Source organism: Acipenser ruthenus, chromosome 26 (genome assembly GCF_902713425.1).
Source record: "Acipenser ruthenus chromosome 26, fAciRut3.2 maternal haplotype, whole genome shotgun sequence".
NCBI classification, from domain to species: Eukaryota; Metazoa; Chordata; class Actinopteri; order Acipenseriformes; family Acipenseridae; genus Acipenser; species Acipenser ruthenus.
In genome coordinates, this window is record NC_081214.1 from 3242437 (window position 1) to 3264800 (window position 22364).

Sequence of the window (22364 nt, forward strand, 5' to 3'; positions counted from 1 at the left end):
CGTTAGTGCAGTAAATGGTTTCAATTTTGCCAGGTCTGTAGCAATAATGTGTTTAGGACAACATCATAAACCTACAAAATGGCTTGTTCATGTTTTATATATATATATATATATATATATATATATAAAATCATGAAATGTTCATACATTAAATCGCACAACTATAATTCTGGTTTAGTACAATGTTCCTTCTCTCAGTTCCTCTCAAGTCTGCAAATGTATATAAAAAGAAGCCACAAGCACCTGTGATCTCAGATCCAGCAACAATAACAAAGTCTTCACGGTTATGAAGTTCTGGGCAGAGAATGCCTAAGACCTTGTCAGAAGAAAGTAGCAAAGTCAGAAAAATGTCGGTTAGTCCGACAACGCAGGCAAGAGCAGTATCTAGGACACGCAACTTCATAAATACACACAGCTCTCTATTCAGGGACTGCATTGGTTTCAACAGAAAACTTATCTGGAGCGGTCTGGGCTTGACAGTAATGTAATCAAATTTCACGGTCTGTTGTCAGCAAAAAGTAATGGTTTTATATCACAGAATGCAACATTATGCAAGGTGATCAATTACAGTAATCAATTTGTATGCAACACGACTCAATACGGCAAGATTCTGTAGTATGAAGGGGTAAGGACAGATATCCTCAATCACCAAAAGCAGATCTCAAACAACCAATCATAAGCAAGCCTAGTACAGAACTGTGTTAGAGCAGCATTCCTTCTTTGCCACATTTGTGTATTTCTCATAAGCTCGAACGCATGATCATTGTTCTCAATTAACATGAAACCAACTACTGTACATATTCCAAATTCAATAAAAATGACAATAAAAGATTGAACAAAAGACACAGACAGATTGAGATCACAGGGTAGTAGATTTTCATGACTTTAGTTCCCTTACCGATGCTGTATCCCAGTACTGCAGTATTACAGGTTATCTTCACTGCCGTGCACAGGTACAACTCTCTGGTCTCGCAGGCACAAGTTTGCCAGCCGGCTGCTATTCATTCAATCGTTAACCTTGTTGTTTGCTCTCGTTTCTGTGGAATCAATCTCCTTTCCATTCAGTCCACTTCACTTTGCCATGCCTGTTTTGTTAAGCTGGGCTAGGAGGATCAGGGCTTGGAGGTGGGAGGGTGGTGGGGGAGGTGGGGGGGGGGGGGGGGGTTTGGACGGACGGGACGTTCCCTTCGAAAGGAGTTCTGGTAATTCATTATCCAAAAAAAAAAAAAAAAAACACACAAGGTTACCATATTAATAAATTACAAAGCTGATCATATCTGATCATGAAGATCAGGGACAGGGTCACAGATTATCAGCACTTAGCCCAGGTGGCTAAATGCAAACACATTTGCCATATGTCATAAGCACATGAACACCATGAAAGCACATTGCATCAGCACGTCCTTTTCATAATGGGGTTATCTGTCCTGAACGCCTGCCGTAATTGCCAATGCATCCTAGCTAGTTTTAGGGTGTTGGTAAAATACCTGGAAAAATTGTACAAAATAAATATAAATAATACAGACAGCTCAAACACCACTGTGTTAGTTGACAGATCGGCTGTAAATGTTACTTGCAAAGTTTATTGAAATCGGATCCATAGTGCTTACAATTAAACTGCCTCGCTAATGAAAAAGTGGGGGTGAAATACCAAGGCTGGAATAAACTAAACTCAAGCAAAGAAAACGCATACTGAACTAATCTAGGGCCCGATATCACTGCGTTTAGTTTAAATGTTAGCAAATGACAAAACATAACAGTGGTACACTCAAGATGTTTGTTATATTATAGACTACATCGTAGATCTATGCTGTCACAGAAACGTAGCTAAATGAACAGACTGCAGGGGTTAAAAGGAACTCATATTAAACTTTCCCATTGCTTACTCTGTTCCACTGTGTAATAAACATAATCAATTGAAGCTAAACCAAACCATTTCAGGGCAGGGTCCAGGCTTTCAGCAAACACTGCAGAGGGGTGTAAAATAACTGAAAGGCACCAAAATCAATGCGAGTTGACACTAGGCAAACCGTTAACTCAAGAGCTTTGAAATGGGAATGAAAAAGTAACACAGTCGTCATCACGAGAAATCCCTCTGTCCTCCATTCTTTAAAAATCACAACACTGGTTTCAAACAAGCGCTGTGCCTTTGGACTAGATTCGTGAGCAGTATAACCAGATTGCCTTTCTGAAAAAAAAAAAAAAAAAAAAAAGACTCCTGCTCAGCAGTCAGAGACCACAGAGATTGGGCCAAATTGGCATTCAAATGAACCTGGGATCAAGAACATCAGCAGGACACCACTGTACAAGGCAAGGTCGCTGCAATTTAGCACCGCACAGCTTGCACTAGGAGGGGGAACAAACCTGCACTGATCCCATGAAAAGGTATAAGAATGAAAGCCAGGCCAACTATGCTGTGGGAGTTCTAAAGGTACAGCAACACCACCTCTCTCCAGTATGCTGTAGTATCCAGCTCTCTCCTATACGCTGCTGCTGCTTCAGTTCACTATACATCCATCCATACACTATTAAGACACTCCACAGTGCTCAAAAGAAACACTAAAAAGAATTTTCGGTGACAAACGTTTCGACTGCATGTCTTTCGCAATGCCTTCGTTTCTCAGTTCGCTGAAATTACAATTAGTTACAATGCTATTTCGTTCAATTATAATTATGCTGCAGTAATTACAATTATAATAAACACTAAAAGGTAGCATAAACAACGAGCCACGTTAACGCTATTCTAAATAACACAGTAATAATACATCACAAGCACAAATTAAGAAACATATTATGCAACTTAACTCAAACAAAGGGGGTCACTGAAAGTGAATGAAAATACAATAGCTCGAATGATTCAGCTAGGACAGGTGTGTAATTGAACTGTAATTGCCCGCTCAGCTACAATTACATTGTAATTAATTACAACTGCCACTGAGCCCAGGTCTACACCATGCCTAAAGCACACGGCTGCACAGTAACTGCAGTGGCAAGTCAACGCTTGTACTATCAAACGGAATACCTTTCTGATCGTTTCATTAAATGAAGCTGGCAGTTTATGAAACACTTTCCAATTGTTTTTAGAGAGAGTTGGAAGTTTGCTCTCATTTTTCAAAGCACGGTTTTAATTACATGACATACTGTTTATAACCCCTTTTCAAAAGAACAGTCCGTACCAGAAACATTTCTTCAAAACCGTCTGAGTTTTGCGAATAGGGGGGGATACTTACCATTACAATGTGTGTTAAAATAAATAATAAAACTACCCATATGGGAGCTGTAAAGAAATACTAACCCGATTTTATTTATTTACTTATTCATCATAAATTAACAATAACAAATATATTTTGCGTATAAAAAAAAAAAATTAAAAAAAATTACGACACATTAAAACACACATCAAAACCTAACTTGTCTGCTAGAAATACATGCAGCCATAGGAGCATTTTAAAGCGCAGTGCTTAATACAGGACACTACTACTGTACTGGGCAGCGCTGACTTTGAACTTTCTGTATAGGGATCCCGTTTTGAACGCCAGCAGCGCTTACCAGGGTCCAAACTCTGACACGCGTTTTGACAAACAACTTGTTTTTTTAGGATTAGGGGGATTCCTGAAAAAAACGATTTCTCTAACCAGCTATTTACAAAACGTAATCTGTTCACATTCGGGTTTAATGGATTCAGGAAGCGCTTCCAAAACGACAGCTACTAGCTTCAGACTGCATCCTTAGTGCAATAGAAATCTACGAGTTATTAACCAGCATGGGATTTCAAACAACAACCGTCAATTACTATGATAAAATAGAGATTAATAAAATCAACGGAGTCGTACTTTTTATTAAAGTCGCGTCCTGTCCCCGTGATGCGTTATTATGTTTTTACGGCTGTATTAAAATGCACTTTCAATACAGCATATTTTGTCGCAGAATGTAAAATAGAAAATATTTTTTGTTGCTAAATTTGTTAATCCAATACTTCCCCCAATTTGTCTAACTATCTATACACACATGCAACCTAATGACCCTCCCCGTTGATACCTAAAAATGAAAACAACTTTTCACTCGCCACAAAGCATATATCATTATTCGCAAAATGTCACATACCTAGAGCTGCAGAGCCTTCGTCTCCAACGGAGGGTGTGTCGTGCTCAAAAGAGGTTTACTCTGGCACTTGTTCATGTCTTTGATTAATTATTGCATTTTTTTCTTTTTTATAATGCTGCACACCGTCCCTCTTCATAAATCTGCTATACTGCAGGAACCTCTCTCTCCCTCAGAGCAACAAAACGAGACAGCGCGTCACCGCCTCCAACCTCCCGCTGCTATGACAATGAAAGCTTCCTTCTGATTGGCTGTTCGGAGACATTCTGGGAAGCGAGGTTGTCTCGCAGCGATCTATTGGCCTCCTTTGAGTGACAGGGAGAGGTTGGAGCGAAGCATCGTCTTAAAGGGCTGATCCCCTATTAAAAAGGGGTCTTTAATAACACACTCCTTTGTTTTTTGGTTCCCATTATGGTTTGTGTGATATGACAATGTACCGGGCGGGACCATAGGCTGTGTGGTCCAATGGTTAAAAGAAAGGGCTTGTAACTAGGAGGTCCCCGGTTCAAATCCCACCTCAGCCACTGACTCATTGTGTGACCCTGAGCAAGTCACTTAACCTCCTTGTGCTCCGTCTTTCGGGTGAGACGTAGTTGTAAGTGACTCTGCAGCTGATGCATAGTTCACACACCCTAGTCTCTGTAAGTCGCTTTGGATAAAGGCTTCTGCTAAATAAACAAATAATAATAATAATAATAATAATAATAATACCACATTTTATATTGCGCTGAAATTGCCAAAGAGACGTATTCATCTCCATTCAGTCACTTGTTCTGCTCAGACCACTTCCACTTAATAAAGGGATCTATGCAGTCTTCAAACCGCTGTGATTCAAACTTCGAAACACATTTTATAGCTGATAGCTGTGTATGTGAACTAACCCGTTTTAGTTTGCTCCAAACTGATATTAACTGTGTAATTACTGACACCAACAAAAGATCAAACATCCTTCCAAAGGATTCTTCCCAGTAGCCTGACATGGATCTCAGCTTGATCTGTGCTGTATAATAAACAGCGCTTTTAAAAAAAGAAAAACATGTCATAGATATTTGGCAGTGGGATTGTTAGCTGAATATTACTGACTGTGAGAAAGAAGTGTGTTTAAAACAGTTTACAATGGGCTGCGTGCCCAGTTAAGTTTGTAAGGGGCCGCAGTAAGGGCAGGGAGAGGGGGAAGGACCTGGGCAATTCAAAAGCTTTTTGCCCCAAACGTGCCATGCAAAAGACCAGCGGGTTCTTAAAGAACCACAACATTACAAACACAAGTTGAATAGACTGTCTCTTATAAAAGAGTACTACAGTAAAATGGCAAAGCGTAATAAAGCACAGTGAAAGCATGGTAAAGCACAGCGAGGTATGATAAAGTACATTAACAAACATGGCAAACCAGGGTAAACTATGGGAAATGCAAAGTATAACCACAGAAACAGCAGAGTAAAACTGCAGAAATACCGTGGTTAACTTTTATATACAGTAACTTGAATTCAATTTAGTGTACTAGCATTTTAAAAGCGGACCGTGGGACAGCCCCATTCTAAATCCATTTACATACAACAGGGCTACTCTGATTATGAGCCGCAGTGATATTAACTGCACGATCCAGCATAGGGACGGGCAGCATGGGACAGCTTCGTTACTATGTGATTCTTCAACAAGGAGAAGCAGATGAAGGACACTCATCTGCAGTATAGACGCGGGCATTGCTGTGGTATGTGGGGGGCACAGGCGACTCGTTTGTCATCTCATCTGCTGTCATTATGAGAATCTTTTCTCCAGGCGCAGAGCGAATTTCTATTCACTCCCTCCTACAACATCATTATCTCTTGTTGCTTGTAAGGTCACCCATATACTAGTTTGCTCCAGTGTGTCTGCAGTTTTACCATGATTTCCCCATGGTTATACCATGCATTCACCATAGTTTACCCTGCTTTACCATGTTTATTAATAGGCTTTATCATACCATGCTATTTTTTAAAATGCTTATCTATGATTTACCATGTTTTCAATATATGTATTACACTTTGCTATGATTTTACTGTGGTCAGTTTTTATAAGGGCAGTGTAGGATGTATTCATATATTATGCTAGTAAAACAGTATTTAAGCCATGGAAATGACCATGTAATTACACAGGTATGTGCACGAAACTGCTCTGCAGCCAGACTAACTGTATCACTACGCGTGCGCTCACAATGCAACGACACAAAGTCTGACTTCTTTGACTGAAGTCGGCTCAGTGGACATGCACACTGACAAATAAAGGGTCAGATCAGAAGCTAAGATATTATTAGCTTGTTGAAACGTGTATATGTCTTAACAGATGGACGATGCACAGGACAAAGGGCAAAAGTGCTCAGTGCAAAATAAACACAGTGCAGACGTTTCAGTCTTTCATGCAATCTTTTTCAGTGCTGTTTTCTGTTATTGCACTAGTGACGACATTTCATAGCCTGATTCAGAAGGTCTATTGCTATACATTTGTGAAGCCAGTATAGACTGGGAGAATCTATACTGAAATCACTAGAATACCAGTGCTTGTCCAGCACCACAACCTTGAGGGCTTGTTACATTAAAAGGACAAGGCAAATCCTATGATGAGGCTGGATAAACAGCAGCTAATCCTCGTAGCTGTGTTCTTAGATTGGATTTTTATTTGGCAGTTTCCTGTGCATATTCCTGCCACTACTAATAAAGTTAATCAGAACTGAAAATCAGGTAGTGTGGCCAAAACCTGCAGGCAACAGCGGAGTTACCTTGTTCAGAATCCAGCTGGCCCACTGCATTCTAGAAGATTAAGAAGACAATCTCTTACACAACAGGAACCCTGTGGAGAAGCTGCTGTTACTTACCTCTGTTGTGCTACCAGTGGAGGATAATTCAAACTGATTTCAAAACGGGCTAAAGTTTGGGAAAGCAACAGAAAAGTTATTTATAAATCGCAAGGATTTATTTTTCTCGTTCGCCAGAGTTTAACAAACTAACTCTGTGTTTAAAGTCTTTAACCCGCAACCATTCAACAGGTTCATCACACTGCAATCGCACTTTCCCATACTCCTGTGTGATTTACTGTGCATACAGCGATTTCACTATGCTTTACTGCACTTTTACTATGGCGATGGGTTTGAGCACGATCAGTCTATTTGTTCATCTTTGAAACTCAGTCCACCGTTTTATAGCAGACTAAAGAGGGTGCAAAACAATACAGAACGAGTCTGACCATGAATTATTGCATTGAAAGAGTGGCCTCATTAACTTTTTAAACAAAGCATTACAAATGCCCAGCTCGATGCTAACTAACAAACAGCAGTTTTTTGTTTTTTTTTGTTTTTTTTTTAAGAGACCTGGGTTGTTAATTTCCTTGAGTTATTATTTGCTCTTAATTGTATTAATACTTATACTGTGATTCTTGAAATGTATTTATGTTTACGACTGTAAGTCGCACTGGATAAGGGCGTCTGCTAAGAAAATAAATAATAAATAATAATAATTATTAGCCTGACAGAGGTCTAACACGTAATTTTCAGCAGGGTCTTAAATACTCTACTCAGAAAGGAACTGAACGGCTTTGAGCGTTCATTAATCTCGACTAGCCCACCAGAACACGTCACGTGGTTATTAAAAATGTGTCGACCGTCTCTTAAAAACAGAGCACAGTTTTCACTGTTGTCATGGGAAACGAACGTCATTTATGCAGTAGAGATTATTTGATGGAAAAGGTCTTTTGAAAGACGGCACACGATGAATGACAATCCTTATAGTTATATAAGAGATGCCAGTTTAGAATTTTTTGGTATTAATTTCAGTTATAACGATAAGCCATCTACACAGCTGTGTGAGGTTAATGGTGTAAAAATGCTTTTGTTATATCTATCTATCTATCTATCTATATACACAGTCTAGTAAGTGAGCTGTAGGGCATTCCTGTAATCTTATTGGTTAAAAGCTCCTTGTTATGAGCCAGTGGCTGTGGTCCTGTATGTTCAAAGTGCTTGACCTGAGACAGCATATCTCCATGGCAACCTCGCTACACAGGGGGCCTAAAGTTAATAAACGGTGCTCTGTGTTTACAAATGACTGAAACACACCTTGTTCATTGTACAGGTAACACAGGGTCTTGTTTGGCCACAAACAAAACATAGATTTAGCAATTATTTTCTTTCTGAATGGCCATTAAACAGAACGCATGGAACATTCAGGACTACAGTACAGGCTTAATAAGGGAAACAGGCCAACATGAAAGTAATAATTAGCTATAGTCGGCACTAGGACCCTTTGTTAGTGCCCTTACTGCGGACCCATACAAACTTAACTGGGTATGCAGGCCATAATAAACTGCAATGACTGGTTTTAAACACACTTCTGCCTCACAGAGTGTAATATTCAGCTAACTATCCCACTGCTTTGTGCCAAATGCATCAGTGGCTGAGTTACTGCACAGAATGAAGATGGGTCAGTAAGCAGGGCTTGACCAAAGTATCAGGCTGGTGACCACCCACCGGGGGCGCTGCATTGGCCTTGGCGCTCCAGCAGGGTTAAGGAGGAAAACCGACTGGGGATCATGTGCGCTTCAGATTCATACTGAAGGATTACATTGAAAATGAGAGTCACAGATCCACACTTGGCAAGCCGGAAGCAGGTTTGCATTGTGTTTAGCCCAGTTTAGCTTGCAATATAAGAGTTGATCAAACGATAATTGCACAAGCGCTCCAGGGGACTGGATCTGGTTTCTCACTGCAGAAACGTGCCAGTTTCGTGCAGCACTGTATCCACTAATGTAATCCGAGAATCGTGAAAAGCAGACCGCTTTTTCTTTCTCTGTACTCTCTCGTTACTCATCCCAGGCAGACACCTCCCCGATATTATTTTAGATTTTAGGTTCCCCTGCTTCTTCCACTGTGTCTGTGAGTGAAGGGGTCCCCAGATCTGGAAGGGGGGGGTCACCACCACCATCAGAACACATTTATCCTAAGTGAGCCCCCCCATCTCCCTGTCACAAGTCTTTGTCTGAGCACATCGCCCTCATGTGCAATGCTGCCGATTACACAGAGCTAAGCTCCCATTATTTTAACAAAAGGGATAAAGTTGCAATTAAGTAGCTGCATAGGTCTCTGGAGTAAATAAGCAGCTGTAATTAAACTCTGTGAATGATGGGCTTCTAGTAATAATGGCAAGAAGAGTACAGGCTGTGAAATTCTAAAGCAAACGTTTGAATTCCCTAAATCTTTCTAAAAACGTCTTTTCGATCCCAATGAAAAGGATTTCACAGTTCCGACTGTCCCAAAGTCACAAATGACCTAAACTGCTGACGTGGTACTCAGCTTAACTGAAGGTGGGATCCACAGAGGAGTGTGCAGCACGTGACTGGAAGAGGCAGGAAATGTTAGAAATTGTTTTTATGGGGCAGTGGATGAGTAGAGGAGGGGGGGGGGCTTCAGCTGAAAGTGTGACATTAATCTTGCAGTCCTGCATTCTGATGCTATTCCACAAGGAATGCTGTTGAAACTATTTAAGAAGAGAGATAGGAAGAGCGTTGCTTTTGACAGCGTTCCTGACCGCAGCCCCCTCAGTGTCTAGGCTCAATGTCATTTCTACAATGCGTATTTGGTCTTGAACAGTACAAAGCATTTGTATCCTTTTGAGATGATTAGCAACACACAACCCACGCCCATGTAAACACTGACTGATATCTTCCAGATGCTGGAAGGAAGTCCTATAAGAGACTCTGGGAAAGTCATGTCTATTTCAAATGATGGTGGTCTGCAACTTGCTAATATCATTAAAATACAAAGCATAGAATTTCAGTCATGAACTAGAAAAATGGGGTGAGGCAGAGGGCAAACATGTTTTTAGGAATACATTTTTATATTTAAATAGGCTATTGTAGCGACTGTGTTTTTGCAGACTGTTAGACATAGTTTCATCACATACTTTCACTAGGGTATAGCAAGCTAATTTTAATGCAGCAAATCAAGGGGTCCAGTTTATATAAAGGGGGGAAAAAAAGAGCACTGCTTTAGGATAGGGCCCCTAGACTATAAAAGCAAACAGATGTGAAAATGAATATTGAAATTGCAGAGCCAAACAATAATCAACCAGAGCAACTGTTGACAAGACAATCGCACTAAAAGATTACACGCTAGATCTTTACTGGAGGAGGGGGGTGTGCGGGGGAGGGGGGGGGGGGGGGGGGGGTGCCAGACCACAGTGCCAATTGCATGGGGTTCGTGAACAGCGACACCACAACACCAACTGCAAAAGATTAAGATCCCACAGCACTGGTCTTTATTTCTGCTCTTCAGTCTGTTGGTTTGCTGGGCATTCCTACAGCAGCTGTTTTTAGGTGTGCTCCATTCACTTCACTCTCCTCTTTTCAAAATGTAACTCTTGTTTGGGAAGGCTGGGTTTAGCCTGACTGCAAACATCCACGCGGTACAGTGAAATTAACCCTGTTACCGTGTTAATGTAAAAAAGCGGAGTGGATCTTATTGCCATTAAACCTGTGTTTAATACACTTTTTGATCTACTCAATGTTAAGTGACCTGAATCTGAAGCTGTCTGGCAGTATCCTTCACCAACGGAGTGAACAGGTAGTGCATTGTCAGCAATGCAAAAGGAGACTTGATTCAGCAGACGGCACTGGCTCTTAACCCTAAACAGACACGAATATAGCCTGTGTAAAATAAACAGAAGCTGAAGCTTCTGAGCTCAGCTTAAACACAGTAAAGACAGCAGCTATAGAACATCTTAGGGAAGTGACCTATAGCCACTTCTAGGTGATCACTTTCTGTTTATCGTTTGTTCCCCCCCCCCCCCCCCCCCCCCCCCCCGGCAACAGCTATCCCCATGCCGACGTCAGTGTCACAGTCCAGTTCCAGGATGCGGACTGATGTTTATGTTTGGCAGCCAAATCGGTCAGCAACATCTGGATTGATGAGGTAACCACTTGAGGTCTGTTCCAAACAGAACACTCCAAGAAAGATCCCAGAGCATCAAACTAAAGGGTCTGAACAATTACACTAACAATAAACATGAGCATGAAATAGTGCAAGAAGAACACCCCAATGAATTGGAAAGTAAGACTCGCATTCGGGTTCAGAGCCCATGGCATCACTGCAGGGATGTCGAACTTCGGAGCACTTTTGCGGGAGGAAAACGAAATCGTAACCCAGCGATGGAAGTAAGATTTTGACTAACTTAATTATACAGACACGCCGTGGCTCATGAATTAGATAGTAAAACCTGAATGCTTTGCTTTGGAAAGGGGGGGATCTGTTTTTAAACCCTTCACAGTAAGGATTTATTTACATCAAGTTTGTGGTAATTTTTCTGTACACAGTAATTGGATACACACACAGATGTTTGCAGGGATGGAAATAAGACTCCCATTGCACAGCAGTTTGATCCAATCCTGGTTTTGCTACGATTTTACTAAGACACACCTGAGCTTGTTACCTATACACACTGTGGCTCATTCAAGCTCCTAGTAAAACCTGGAATGGGTGAAACTGCTATGTAATAGGAGTCTTACTTCCAACGCTGCATTGCAATCTCACCATGCAGATAGATCATTTGAAATTAGCAGCCTCTCCGCACAGTCAGAAGTTAATTGCCATGAACCAACTGCCGCCTATCCGAGGGGGTAAGCCTGTCTAAAGCAGATTATTGTGTGCCATCTGATATACATAATTCTTTGAACAGATGGGAGTTTAAGAGCAGGTTTTTAAAGACCAAGGAGCCCAAGCATCAGGGATACGTGATAGTCCAGGCTAACACAAACAATGAGTAAGAAAACAGATCACATGGAGTGCTGTAATTGATCATGCTACATGATACTGGCGTGTCTTAGTTTTTTGTCATATTATATTCATGTTATTACATTAAGTTGCACCCTGCATTGTTTAAATATACTGTACAGTCCCAGGTTTGGAGGGTTATGTTACTCTCTATCTGGGCCATTGCGTCTTTTCTGAAACGAGACACATTTCAAAGAGGAAATCCCTTTTAAAATTAGAACGAGGGCTGCATCAACCGGCTGGGAACCAGTAAGTGTGCAAACCACAGATTGCTGGACAACGCTGAAGTGTCGGCCAGACCAGACACAGCTACACACGTCTAAACCATAACAGAACTCTGTGGGTTTGATGTTTATGCTAAACACATAACTTAAACACAGCAATAGCCAACACAGACAGAACTACCAGGGATTACATGGCAATCTCTGGCAATGATAAACCTGAATTGAGGGCACTTCATAGCAGTTTCTATGGGAGTGTATCATTGCAATGGCCTTTCCTCATTTTCGGGAGACTGTATGCAATTGTGCTGCACCCAAGCACTGCAAGGGTCACATGTCACATCACATGATCAAGCTAATTTGCATCTCTAATACTGGGCCAATCAGTAGACAGGTACTCAAACACATCACAGTGGACTGACTTCTGCACTAAACCAGACTTCTTATTTGTTTTTGCAAGGAGCTCAGTCACTCATCACTCGTATATTTCTGTGTCATATTTCAGTGAACCACGTTGCCATAGAAACATGCTCAGAGTTACAACACAAAGAGATCGGCGAGGGCTCCGTCCAGGTGTCGGCTGCATGGATTGTAAAAGACGACGGTTAACCTACACAGCCTGAATCAGGAGCCTGGAATAAGTGGTAACTTAGGACATGCAATTTAAAAGCAAAGCACTGTTAATGAGTGTGGCTAAGAAGTCGTTTGACACTGCCCTCCCTAATGTGTCAGTAATTGAAAGATCTATGGAACAGAAGCACTAATGAATAGCTTCTTTGTACAATGCCACGGAATGCACTGGACAATGGGGATCTGAGGTTTCAACCTGTTATGTAGGCAACAGTTCTTTCCTAGTTAACGGTTACTTTTGTCAGGGTGACTGCCGGCCAGTTTACAGCTGAATTGCTACAGTTCCACATTAGGATTCAAAAACAGCTATTCTATTTTGTTCTTGTATTCGTTTTTCCGGAAAAAAAAAATCTGAGGAATCTAGTTTGCATATTGGTCCCCTAAACGCGCAGTAAATTCGCTAACCTGCTCTGATCTTTCAATCTGCCCTGTACTGCACTATTCTATTCTGGAATGAAGGCTATTCAACTCAATGCTGGAGCAAGAGAACGCATTGCAAACAACATGGAAGGGATATACATCACAATGACGTTGGAAACTGCTGGCACTGTTAGCGGTCGCAAGTGCTCTTAAAAGTTATAGACGGACTAACAGGGTAATCCCAGAGGTGCTGTGCAGTGGAGGAATAGCAGAGGGAGGCTGCATTTATACCAGGCTCCCCAGAACCGTTTTGAGCATGAACGGCAGACAACTCAAGCAGTGTTATGCGCTCAGCAGTTCGAGAGAAAGGGTGTAATAATCTGGCCGACGAAATGATGATTTTGTTCCAGTGCTGAGCTCCAGGGGGGGGGGGGGGGGGGGGGGGGGGGGGTTGGGGATGCAAAAGAAGTCATGTTTTCTTTGGCCAGACTTTAAAACTTCCAGGCAGCGTTTGTGGAAGTCTGGCAGCTAAAGGGGAGTCATTAAAAAAAAATACATAGAAAGGATATAAAAGACTGTGCTTGACATTTACACAGGGACTGCTGCACACTCTAGAGCACGGCACCGCATTCTCATTTCAAATTAACTGCGTGACCCTTGATCTAAGGAACTCTACAGTATATTCCTCATCAGCAGCGGATTTCATTTTCTGTTCTTTGCTGCCATTCAGCCACTTTTGAGAGATATATTTTTTAGGAGATATTAATGCAAGATGACGTCAATTTGGTTACCGGAGTTGCGTGTTTGGGGTTTGTCCACCTGCGTTTGAATCTAATGGAATGGCAGCATTGAACCGTTACATAATACAGCGGAACACTATTTTGTACTATGAAACACCAGTTGACTGGAAGTCATTTTTTAATGCTGCTACACAGATCACTCCAGTATTGCACGCTGCTCTTAAGACTGTGTGCTGCCCAGAGCAAACTGTGATGAAAATTTCCTGACGTTTGCCGTGACTCTGCAGAGTTTACTCCACGGCTGAATCAACTGCCCAGGGGCCCTCCCAAGCTGCGCTCCTTTCAAATACCTGACACCCTTCCCAGTTAGGTAATCGCAGCTCATTAGTGCATCATTAAAACCTTTTCTTAGTGTTCCGGATCGCTGGGCAAGCACTGTTTCTTTTCATCTCTGTGCAGTACCTCAGGAGAACACACAGTGTAACCACGCAGTTTACCAGCAAGGAAACAGAAAGATGCAAACATACACAGCCTTAACCCGTTAAGTCCCAAATAGATTTTTCTTATGTAATGCGATGCATTCTAAATTGATATACTACCATTCTAAAAGTTTAGTGTAGCATTCTGTTTTTATAAAGGGGCTTCTGTGCAGAAAGGATCTGCCTGGGTCTATGTGTTCCCAGATTAGAAACGGCTCTTGAGTTTATTCCTAACATGCGGCGGCTCCAAAGATGAATCAGACAGACGGACAGACGGACAGATCATTCAATTTAAACCAATTAGGACACAGAAAAGCATCCTTTAACTTCGGGTTTGCAATCTAAGTCTTAATCATTTTAAAACATGTCCAGAATTCAACCAAACTGCAATATACAAAACTTAGTTTTTTTTTCTTAGTGATTTAAAACTAACTCTGTTCCACTCAATTTACAAAGGCAAGCAATCTGATCCAGGACCTACAGTCTATGCCCAGAAGCACATGCTGGTAGATTTCTTTTGTGACAGATTTGAACACACTTTCAATGGGTGACCGACGTTCCCTTTACCTACCCCCGCGGCAGTGACATATTTGACCTTCAGCAAACAAAACGTGCGATAGCCGAGAATCGCACAGGCATGATATTTAGGAATGAACATGCAAACCAGCCTGACCCTACATGAAGTCACGCACACTCTATTGAAATAATGCACACTGTGCCGACCTGTGCGAGCTCTTTAACTGTCTGGATATGTAACTGCAGCGTGGGAGAGGGGAAGCTGCGCAACCCAGCACTATCTTACACAATGCAATGCCTGCCAGGGCTGGACTGATCTTGTTTAACCAGTCGCACAAGAGACTGGGAGTGGAGTTTGACCCTTCCAGGAACGGTGACCTCTCTTCTATCCTTGTATGGGGAAGTATGGAAGCTGCAAATGCATCATGACCTCATATGTGGATGCATTCCCAATGTAAAAGCAATGCACAACATTTTCAATGGAAAACATATTTAAACCCCCCCCCCCCCCCCCCAGCTGTTTTTAATATTTCATGCATGAAAGTTTAGCGTTAGCCGTTACCTTGCCTTGCCGATGGCTAGGTGCATCACAAAGCTTCCTAGTAACTTCATTGGACCTTGCTGTCTTTCAGTTTCGAAAAAAATAAATCTTCAGTATCTGTTCGTTATCTGAAGACAAACAGACAACCTCTGGGGACCCGGTTTCTCTTTATCAGTGGTGTGCCTGCATGTTTGAAGTTTGCATACTCAAAGAGCTTCATACAATCAAGCAGCACAGATCGATACTCAGACTTGGCAGCTTTATCTTCTGTTGGGCTAATGATCCTGCAGTCTAAATATTGTGTCCGTTCGCATTGATCTGTGGAAGAAAGGTTACGATCCTGCCAGCCCCCCCCACCCCCTCCCCCGAGATAAAACAGTTCAATGAGATCGCAGTAGCGAGATACACACACAAGGAACACATCACTGCTTACATACTGTGCACATGGATGACGTGTACAACGCTGTGGCATTTTAATTAATGTCAGAACCATGTGAGTAAGAAATCCTGACTGAGGACAGGCAACGTTGTGACAGACTGCATTTATACACCTGAATTTCTGATCAAAAAATAATACATTGAACAAGCAGCTAACAGAACACTATGTTGGCATCCATAGATACGTTTCAACTGGATTTATTAAGCTTGCATCATTCTTTGCAGAAGTTCAAAACAAAATAGTTAAAACCACAAGTGATAAAGCAGAGAGAAGCATTCCGAGCTGTTCATTTCTAGTGCTGAAATCATTTTACTCCCCACTCTGGAAATAGGACTTGTCTGTCATATCACTATTTTCAGCTGAATGTACCCTTCCAGCAAAGTCCCGGGGAATAGTCTTAATGTAAAACATGTGTTCAATCTGGTGATAGGGATCTGCAAGGGTGGCGCTTGTTTTGGGCTACAAGAACACAGGGTTATTTTCCTGTGATAAAATCCAGGGTACAATCCTGCACCTGCTCAAGCAATGCAGAGCTTCACCCCCAAAGTCCTCAATGCCTCCAGTGAGTCTGATTTCACACCTGACCCCTTCCACGCTTCTCTACTCCCAGGATGGCTGTTTACTCACTGCAGGAGCCTACTGCCCCCCTTCCTCCTCCTCCTCCATCCCCTCTGCGTCCCCCTGCTCCTGGGCTGCCTTCTCCTCCTCTGGGTCTCCTGGGAGCTTCTCCATCACTGTCTGCAGGAGCTCCTCAATCTGCTCCTCTGTCAGCCTCTCCTCGCTCTCCTCCACCATCTGATTAGCAGGGAGGGAGACACACGCAAGCACGCACGCACGCACACACACAAGCACGTTAGCTGCATATCAGTAAGAAATCCCAGTTATAAAATACATGAATCAGATAGCTGCTTGAAAATGTCTATGCTGCTGTTTATCGGTTATGGGGTTTAGCAATAAACTTTTGCCCCAGAGAAAAGTTTCTTTGTAGAAGGAAGCCATTAAAAACAAAACAGTAAGAACAAAAACATAAAAAAAACAACTAAGTTTGCATCTTTCTGTCTTTCTTTCCCTTTCATTCATTCTTTCAAATTGTTGAAACTACAGGATATTTCTCAGGTTAAACAGCAAGTGCAGGTCTGGCTGGCTGGCTGGTGACTTGTACTCTCCAACCCTGCTTTCAGAGACTGCAGAACTGCCACAGTGAACAGAGGAGAACGCCAACATTAAACAGGAATAAGAAACAGACATTAACACAGCCTGCAGTAATGACCAGGAACAGGACTCTCACACAGAGCCTCACAAGAGTCCCATCGATCTCCCTCGAGACAGACAGGATGTCTTGTACTGTAATCTGTCAATCCTGGCAAAGTGTGTGAAGAAGAGATGATCTCCTGCAGTTCTGGGATCGGGCTGAAATAAGCCACGCTCCTGTAATCACCGACCTTTCGTTGAACTTAGAAAACGATTGGGCTGCAAATCATTTTGCATTTCACCGCTAATCCCAGAGGCCAACGGGGGGCTCATTATCAAGGCCCTGCATCCACTCGGGTGTTCCAGACTTCAGAGCACCGCGGGACACACATTCAACAGGGACCCCATCCCTCCAGCAAACACTGTCTGCAACGATTCTGTGACGGCTGCTGCAGTTAGTTATTATGCTGGAGTATTCATTTCAGCTTTACAGCGAAACCCGCTTAGGACTGAATGCTTGTTGCTGTTTAAAAAGTTTACAGCTAATGAAATAATTCCAAATAAATCATGCACGTTGTGGACTTCCATTCGCTATGTAGGTCTGTGCAGTTTCGAAAGAAGCACCTGCGGTAACGTGGATTTCCATCTGGCCCTGTGTTGACGGCTGAAGTGTAATGCTGGCCCCAGGGATCAGCCTATTTGCAGACTCCCTGGCGCCTCAGCATGGCAACCGTCTGGAATGGGCTGGGTGGGGCGCTTCGCAGGGGTCATCAGGTGGGCACAGCACCTCGAAAACACTGGACAGTACTGCTGGCGTCCCAGCACCATCCCCCAGCCACCCAGCCCCGTTTACTTTCCTTACCCATCTATTCCTTATCACTGAGGCTAACTTCCTCCATCGCCTCCATAATCAATCAGGCACACTAACTGAAACACACAGTTTCGCTCTGACCGGAGTGTGCGTCACGTGGTTCACTTGTTTGCCACGTTGCAGACAGCACGGTTTCGGTTTTGTTTTTCTTGTCTTTCTGCTCCACTGTAATGATTTCCCTGCGGTTGATGTGCCCTGGCGTGCCGGGCTATAGCTGCTGCCTGATGGGATTACTTTAAAGAGGAGGGTCCCTTGTCTTTTGTTAGCATCACCAATTACTGGGATGCTTTCCATCAGCGGGAAACATGGGCAACAAGATCTGAAGTATTAGGTACAAAAACCGATACGTCGTTAGGCTGTATTTGCTACTCAGTTATTTGCAGCTCTGGCAGATTTGGATGAGCAAATATCAAAGTCCAGACGCAGGAAACAGCAACTTGGTCGTGCTCACAGGCATAAATATTTATTTTGGCACCGGAAGAATACTTGACACAAATGAGAAATGACTAACAGGTTGTACACAAAATGACTGACACTCACAAAGACAAGATCACGATTAACCCCAATTACACCAGGAATGATTTTATACACAAATAAACTTAACGAACATGCATTCCAGTCATACTTTTTACAAGAACTGGACAGTATCCAGCAGTCCCATTGACTGAGACTTGAACCCACGGCTTTCCTCAGCACAGCACCTTACAGAACACTTCCCCCTGTCATTACCCTTCACGCCACCAGAGGTCGCCAACCAACAAATTATTCACCGATTACTACAGCTGTACAGGGCTGTCGCGGGATGCTGAAATGGTTAAGCATTCTTATAAGGGTTAAAACACGCTTACCAGCTGGATCTCGACAGCAGTTTGGGGTCTGTGGTTCAGTAGTTGAAGTTTTTCAGCCCTTAAGAAACGAAAGGTAATAACAATAGTTTATTAAAAGGTAAAATGATATTACTAAGCTAATAAAAATCGGGTAATTTGTGCCGCTCAAAATAAAGCATGATTGGATTTATTTTTATATTGGCGGGTTTTTTTCTGTAACTAATAAAAACGAAAAGGCTTTCTAAAAATGTCCAGCAGAGACCTGCAAATGAAACTGAAATGTGCTTTAATAAGACACAGCGGGCTGGTTTGTTTTCATGGTGCCTCCGATGGCTGCTGGACTCCACGCGTGCACCGGGATCCGCTTCCTCCCGGATTTTCATATTACTATTTGAAGCGCACAACAGCTCTCGCACGTCGAAGGGGTTGCATTCTAAAGCAGGCAGGAGGTTTTCATTATTCAGAACTGGAATGTAATATTTCGTAATCCTGTGTGGCCTCGTCTGCACAGTATGGAATTACAGTACATCTAAAGCGCTACTTCTGCACTGCCCCGCACGCCACTTAAACTGCACTTACTTATCCAGAACGACTGGGGAACAAGACTGATTAATGACGGGAATCTTATTTAAAACACTTTGAAAATACCCGATCTGTTTTCTTCTTTATTTCAACACTAGCCTGAAATCAGACACTGGTGGATTATAATGACAATTAGGCACCAACACCACTGTTAATCCAGGCCCCAGTGAATTAACTAGAGTCACCTGGGACTATCTGTTTAAATACCGCGCAGGAGCTTTTCAATAGGAGGGGGGTATCGGTGCACAGCGGGGCTAGCTCTGACCTGGCTGTGCTGCAGCGCTCTGGGTCTGTCTGTTTAAATACCACGCAGGAGCTTTTCAATGGGAGGGGGGTATCGGTGCACAGCGGGGCTAGCTCTGACCTGGCTGTGCTGCAGCGCTCTGGGTCTGTCTGTTTAAATACCGCGCAGGAGCTTTTCAATGGGAGGGGGGTATCGGTGCACAGCGGGGCTAGCTCTGACCTGGCTGTGCTGCAGCGCTACTTACTTTGTGAGCTTGTGTGGAATCATCTCAGTGAGAAAGTCTCTCACTATCTCTGGGGATTGGAGTTTACATGGCGTCTTAGACAGATACTTCAGAGTCTGGGAGGAAACAGAATGAGATGGCACATCATAGAACCGGATTATTTACATCCCATGGGATATGGATATATAGATAAATCTAGTATTTATTTATTTACATGGCAGATGCCTTTAGACGACTTACAGGTGTTACAGGGCAGCACAGGGCTACAATGCAAGATTTATATATAATACAGTATACTTTACAGTAAGTGCAAATAACACTACTAAAATACAATCTGAACTAGGATGCTGCCAGTTAGGCTTACAGCAAGTTAGATCTACAATGACATCATAGCAGTGCAACAGTGGACGGATAGCGCATCAGCTGAGGATCCAGCAACGCATCCTGAGGTCAGGGAAGTCCAGTGTTTAGTAGGCAGGAGAGATAGATCAAGTGATGTCCAAACAGGTGGGTGTGGAGGAGGCAGTGGAAGGCAGCGCGAGACGGAGCAGTCCTGTATATATGTGTGCGTGCGTGCGTGTGTGTGTATTGAGGTTCGTGTGGTGTACGGTACAGACACACTGCTGCCTCACTCACCTCATACATGATGGTGTTCACTCACCTCATACAGTTCTGCTGTCCAGTGCTGTTCTTATTCCTCAGCCCTTCCTTCCTCTGCTCTTTCAGGTCCGTCAGCAGCTGAAACACCTGCAAGAAACAAGTCACAGTATGTGCAAATCTGAAAACGCACAAGCTCCCAGTGTAGAGGTAACAAGCTCAGGAGGGGTGTCTTATTAAACTCCTAGTAAAACCAGGCATGGATCCAACTGCTGTGCAATGGGAGTCTGGCGCCCCTACCAGCCATCTCCTCATTGAAACATACCTCATAATTGCTGAGCATTGCCGTGTTCGTATCCTTCCTGAAAAAGTAAAAACAGCAATTATCATTTATGAAACACATAAAATGCTGCCTCTCCCTTTAAAAACAGGTGGCATTATTTATTAATACGCTATAACGTCGCTCTGAAAATACAAATAAATAAATTAATTAATAAATAAAAAGCCTGCACATCGCATGTTCGGAAGTGAAGTGCGAGAAGGACTGAAGATCAAATTCAAATGCCTGGAGGTTCAAGAATAGGGTTAGCACCGTGCCGCGCAACAGGAGCGATGGTGACCAAACGTGTGTGCGTACTGCCGGGTAAACATGTCGCTTAAAATGCGCTGCCGCGTTCAAGAAATTTAAAACAACAGCGAAAAAAAAAACACACTTCAGGGCTGTGTGTGCTGCACGCGTGCCGTTAACAAAATGCCTTGAAAAACTTCAAATGAAGAAAATGACTGCAAATGGACTGAAACGCAGAAAAAGGGTCAATAATTAAACAAGAAAAACTTTTGTGAAAGGCTGCCGTGCGGAGCTGAAAAAATAATTCTTTATGAACTCCTGTAAACCTGTGTTGTCTTTCGCTGGTCATATAATTAGGAAGTGTAATGCTGATGAAAAAAAAACAACATCATATTAAACATACCGAAGTCATTGCAGTCACCAGCTGCACAGATAAACCCATTCAGCAGAATGGGACCAAATTCAGGACAGTACAAACACCAAGTTACTGTTTTAGTATCAGTTTGTCGTCTTAAAACGTTGCTGTTGCGTTTTAAGCAGTTAAATATGGTAGCAACCAATTTGCTCCTAAAGTGGCACCCAACAGCTGGAGGTTTGGGGGTTTTTTTTGGCCTAGGAGCCATTGGCCAAAGAGAAAGTTTGTCTGGAGCTCTGAATTATTTGGCTCTGTCTGCTTTGTCATAGACAGTGATCTGGCGCCACCGAGTGGCTATTTTCATTACTGCGTGGACCTGGTGAAGAACGATGCCAGGAAATCACCTAGTAGAATAAAACGGTACACCGGTAGATAGAGAGGCTTTGAAACTGTTATTTCACAAAAATGAAATACGACAAAAAATATATATATATAAACTACCGTTGTTAAGCATATCTATTGCAGTAAGGTGGAGTATTAACACGTTTTTTAAATCCATTCCTCTAACGTCAGCCTGTTGCAGCACGCCAAGACTTCTTTACATTAATACAGTAACATTGCAATGCTCCTGGAGCCTGTATGCAGTGTGATGACTGTGTACACACGCTAACAATACAGTTAACATGCAAAAACGCCTACCGTTCGTACTGCAAGACGTACGTACTAAATCATCTATTTAATATCACAGCACACACACACACAAGTGCAGAGACACATTTAAAAACATAAATACAATGATCTCACACTTCCATCCTGCCTCTCTCCGGCGTGTGTACCAGTTTTAAATTCCGGGTGTTCCTCTCTCTTGGTGTTCTTAAATTGGTTCCTACGTGAAACAATGTTGTTTTTTTATTTCAATTTTAATGACCGCATATCAATAAAGGAGTGTTTATTCCAGTCTCCTAGTGCTAATGATGTGTAATACCCAGGGACAGAACAACCCCTGAAAACAGCAGGACTTTTGAACCGAGCAACACGGTCTAATTAAGAAATGTCACCACTTTAAAGCGCGGTGATTGGTCAGTTG

The 22364-nt window shown here is 42.6% G+C and overlaps 1 protein-coding gene and 1 pseudogene across 4 annotated transcripts in view; both read right to left on the reverse strand.

Annotated features, from left to right (window-relative positions):
- Positions 1-4340, reverse strand: part of LOC131701635 (protein-tyrosine sulfotransferase 1) — a 28154-nt gene extending 23814 nt beyond the window's left edge. The window contains exon 1 of one of the 4 annotated variants that reach the window (XM_059000622.1): positions 4105-4340. The gene's annotated coding sequence lies outside the window, so the exon portion shown is untranslated. Of the gene's footprint in view, positions 1-898; positions 1094-4104 lie in introns of those variants that run through there. The other 3 variants (XM_059000626.1, XM_059000623.1, XM_059000624.1) reach the window with 3 other exon arrangements.
- An 11660-nt stretch (positions 4341-16000) lies between these two features.
- On the reverse strand, positions 16001-22295 carry LOC117429355 (DNA-directed RNA polymerase III subunit RPC9-like; annotated as a pseudogene).
- Between the last annotated feature and the right edge of the window lie 69 nt (positions 22296-22364).